The sequence below is a fragment of the Athene noctua genome, unplaced genomic scaffold, assembly GCF_965140245.1.
Source record: "Athene noctua unplaced genomic scaffold, bAthNoc1.hap1.1 HAP1_HAP1_scaffold_771, whole genome shotgun sequence".
NCBI lineage: Eukaryota > Metazoa > Chordata > Aves > Strigiformes > Strigidae > Athene > Athene noctua.
The window spans coordinates 7501-12185 of record NW_027438187.1 but is presented as its reverse complement, the minus strand read 5'-3'; positions in this window follow the sequence as shown (position 1 = coordinate 12185).

Below are 4685 nucleotides of genomic sequence, written 5' to 3'. Positions count from 1 at the left end.
CTCTCTCTCTCTGTGTCTCTGCGTGTGTGTCCGAGCGCGTGTGTGTCGCGGCGGGGGGGGGGGGGGGGGGGGGGGGAACAAACAACAAAACAACAATCCGAACAACACACACACACACACACACACACACGCGCACACACCCCCCATTCCCACACATAAAGCCCGGGAGCCCCCTTCCCACCCCCCCACCCCAACCCCGTCGAAAAAAACCTAAACGCGAATGCCAGCGAGCGCCTGGCAACGCCGGGACCCGGACCCGGACCCGGACCCGGACCCGGACCCGGACCCGGTGAAGGGCGCCCGGTGCCCACGCCTCTGCGGCACAGCGAAAGGCGGGGGGAAAGAAACAAAATAAAAACACACACACGCACCCCCCCCCACACCCCCCCTCCCCCGAGACTAAAGCTAAACCCACGCTGCGAAACCAACAGCTGAAGCCGAGGACCGCCCGGCAGCGCCGGGACCCCGACCCGGCGAAAAGCGCCCGGTTCCCGATGCGAACTCGCTCCAGCGAGACGGGCGTCTCCGTTGGGGGTGAGGTGCGGGGAACGTCGCCGCTTCTGCCGGGTCCCCTGGCAGCCGCGGGAAGCGGGGGGGGGGAGTGGCGGGCGGCGCCGTGCGGCGCGGAGTGGCGCGGCGCAGAGGGGCTGACTGGCGGCCGAGGGGGCGGGCAGCGAATGATGCCAGCGACTGCATGGCAGCCAACGGGTCGGGGCGGGGGGGTGGGGGGGCTGGTGCTGCGTGCACATGAGAGCGCGGCGGGGCGCGGGGGTGCGGGGGTGCGTTAAGAAAAAAAATTTCCCTTTTCATTTATTTTTTTTCGGATTTCATTGGCATCTATCGAAACAAAAATGTCTCGCACGACGCGGCCGCCAGGTCTACCCGCCTCCGGGGCGTGAAGCGGCCGACAGGTCTGCCCGCCTCCGGGGCGTGAGGCGGCCGTCAGGTCTACCCGCCTCCGCGGCGTGAGGCGGCCGTCAGGTCTACCCGCCTCCGCGGCGTGTGGCGGCCGTCAGGTCTACCCGCCTCCGGGGCGTGTGGCGGCCGTCAGGTCTACCCGCCTCCGGGGCGTGAGGCGGCCGTCAGGTCTACCCGCCTCCGGGGCGTGAGGCGGCCGTCAGGTCTACCCGCCTCCGGGGCGTGAGGCGGCCGTCAGGTCTACCCGCCTCCGCGGCGTGAGGCGGCCGTCAGGTCTACCCGCCTCCGGGGCGTGAGGCGGCCGTCAGGTCTACCCGCCTCCGGGGCGTGAGGCGGCCGTCAGGTCTACCCGCCTCCGGGGCGTGTGGCGGCCGTCAGGTCTACCCGCCTCCGGGGCGTGAGGCGGCCGTCAGGTCTACCCGCCTCCGGGGCGCGACGCGGCCGTCAGGTCTACCCGCCTCCGGGGCGTGAGGCGGCCGTCAGGTCTACCCGCCTCCGGGGCGTGAGGCGGCCGTCAGGTCTACCCGCCTCCGCGGCGTGAGGCGGCCGTCAGGTCTACCCGCCTCCGGGGCGTGAGGCGGCCGTCAGGTCTACCCGCCTCCGGGGCGTGAGGCGGCCGTCAGGTCTACCCGCCTCCGGGGCGTGTGGCGGCCGTCAGGTCTACCCGCCTCCGGGGCGTGAGGCGGCCGTCAGGTCTACCCGCCTCCGGGGCGCGACGCGGCCGTCAGGTCTACCCGCCTCCGGGGCGTGTGGCGGCCGTCAGGTCTACCCGCCTCCGGGGCGTGAGGCGGCCGTCAGGTCTACCCGCCTCCGGGGCGTGAGGCGGCCGTCAGGTCTACCCGCTTCCGGGGCGTGAGGCGGCCGTCAGGTCTACCCGCCTCCGGGGCGTGAGGCGGCCGTCAGGTCTACCCGCTTCCGCGGCGTGAGGCGGCCGTCAGGTCTACCCGCCTCCGGGGCGTGAGGCGGCCGTCAGGTCTACCCGCCTCCGGGGCGTGAGGCGGCCGTCAGGTCTACCCGCCTCCGGGGCGTGAGGCGGCCGTCAGGTCTACCCGCCTCCGGGGCGTGAGGCGGCCGTCAGGTCTACCCGCTTCCGCGGCGTGAGGCGGCCGTCAGGTCTACCCGCCTCCGGGGCGTGTGGCGGCCGTCAGGTCTACCCGCCTCCGCGGCGTGTGGCGGCCGTCAGGTCTACCCGCCTCCGGGGCGTGAGGCGGCCGTCAGGTCTACCCGCCTCCGGGGCGTGAGGCGGCCGTCAGGTCTACCCACCTCCGAGGCGACCGGCGGTGGCCGCTAGGTGTACCCGGCTCCACGTTGCCGGCGGCCGGCTCAGCGTCCGTCGAAAGGGCTGCCAGGTCTACCCGGCTCCGTCGGGACTTAGAGCGCGGGCAGACCTGTTGGCTCCGGCAGTTCCTCCAAGGGGTCGCTGTTTCGCGCTGCCTCCAGTTAGGTCATCGTAAGAGTCGGCGTCTCTGCAGCGCCTCCCCCGCTGGCAGGCAGACACTGCCTTTAAGCGCCCCTTTCCGGCGCGGACCCATATTCTCCTTATATAGGGGCACGAGGCGTCTCTGCTCCAGACAAGCGCCACCGAGCGAGGGCACGCGGCTTAGCCGGCCAAGTGGAATGCTGGGCGGCCGCAGACGGTGGTTTCCCCCGGGGAATTGGGCACGGTTCTCAAGCCGGTGCTCTGTCAGGCGAGCGTGCACGGAACCGAGAGCACCCAGAGAGATGCCGAACGGCACGAAGCCGGGCGGCGTTGGGGCGGTCGCTGCCGAGTGGTGAGAAAAGGACGGGCAGAGGTGCACGGGAGAGGCCGAAGACCGGTGGCCGGAGGCGGCTGGCGGCACTTGAACGCTGGATACTGGGGGGGGGAGCCGAGCTGTGAGACTACCGTGGGTGGTTACCCCCGTCCCCCCCCCGGTCCCCCGAGAGCCCGATGATGGCGGAGGGGGGGAGCGCCGGTATGTGTGTTGACACAGCGGTGCTCCGTACGGTTCCAGCCCGTCGGGGGCTGTTGCCCAGCTCCTTGAGGGGGCCTTGGGGATGGGACGAGAGGTGGCGGCGGCGGCACCTGCTCCCTTTGTTTGCCGGCCTTAAGCCGGAGCCCGTGGCATGGGCACGCCACGGTTTTGGCTGGTCGCGGTGGCCGGCAGCTTGGATGCAGACGGCCCGGGGGGGGTGTGTCTCGAGCCACCGGTGGGTGGCCCCCCCCCCCCGGCCCCCCGAGAGCCCGACGATGGTAAGGCGAGAGGCGGCGGCGCCTCCCTGGTTCTTGGTTTACTCCTTTCGTTGCCGGTATCGTATGCCATACGTGCGGGGCGGCCTGTGGTGTCCGGCCGGCTCTCGGCGTCCCTGGTTTCTACCGGCCGGGCTCGGTGAAGGGAGGTCTGCACGGTGCTGTGAGCGAAGGCTAGTCGACTCCTCGGGTCCTTTGCTCTCTCGGCCCTAAGCCGGAGCCCGTGACATGGGCACAGCACGGTACGTTTTTGGCCGCCGGTGTTGGCTGGCAGCCGGGTGCAGATGGCCGTGGTGGGGTGTCTCGAGCCTTCAGCGGCTACCCCCCCCCACCACTCTGGTCCCCTGAGAAGCTGGATGATGGTAAGGCGAGGCGGCGGCGCCTCGGTCCTCTTTTCCGCTTTCTTTTTTTCCTGGTGCAGATGCCATACGTGGGGCGGCCTGCGGTGTCCGGTCTGCTCCTGGCGTCCCTGGTTTGTACCAGCCGGGCTCAGTGAAGGGGAGGTCTGCACGGTGCTGTGAGCGAGGTTGGTCGGCGCCTCGGTTCCTTTGCTCTCTGGCCCTAAGCCGGAGCCCGCGATGCGGGTACAGCACGTTTTTTTGTTTTTGGCCGGTGGTGGTGTCCGGCAGCCGGATGCAGATGGCCGGCGGGGTGTCCTGAGCCTTCAGCGGCTTTCCCCCGGCCCCCCGCCTGAGCTGTTCCACACCTGGCTTTTTCTCTCCGGGGTAACCTGTTCCCTGCGTTTGTTGGGCAAAGGCCGGTGGCCGGCGGCGGCCGCCGGCACTTGAACGCTGGAAGACCGGCGGAGTCGAGCCTGTCGCGGCTTTACCCCGGTCCAGCCGAGTCGGCTGAAGGGAATCCTTGTGCGTGGCGGGTGGGTGGCGGCGGTGGCGGGGCACATCCCGCGCACCCGGTCCCCCACCCCCTCGACTGGTACCGGTACGGAGGCGTAGCCTACTGAGGCTGGCCTCGGGCACGTCGGACAGGCTTCGCGGCGAGCCGGCTCTGCCGGTGTTGAAGCCGCCGGAGCACCTGTCACGGATGTCGCCCCTGCTCGCTCGCACGCAGAGCCCCGCGTCGTCCGCCCGCCCGCTTGCGGGTGGCCGAGGGCAGGCGCGCGGTGGCTGTCGCTGTCCCAGGACCCGTGGCCGTTGTGGCCTTCGCTGATCGATGAGGCACTTGGGGTCGCGTCGGAAAGGGCCCCCGGCGGGCCGGCTCTGCTGTACTCCCCGTAATAGGGAGCCGCGGTGGCGTCCGGTGTTCAGGCAGGGCGGTCTCCTTTCCAATTCGCTTCCCCGCTGTGAGCGAGGTATCGTCCTAGTCTCTTCCCCCCCCCGAGCGAGAAGGGGGCCGTGGCGACGGCGGCGAGGCGCGTGCCTCCCCCGTGTCACCTCACCCTGTCCTGCTGCCGCTCGGCGCGGGGGGGGGTTTCCTGGGCCTTCCTTACCGAACCAGGCTGTGTGACAGCCGCGTGGCCCCGCGAGCCACCAGGTGTCCTAAACCACGCCGAGGCGCCGGTGCCGACCTCGGTCCGGGT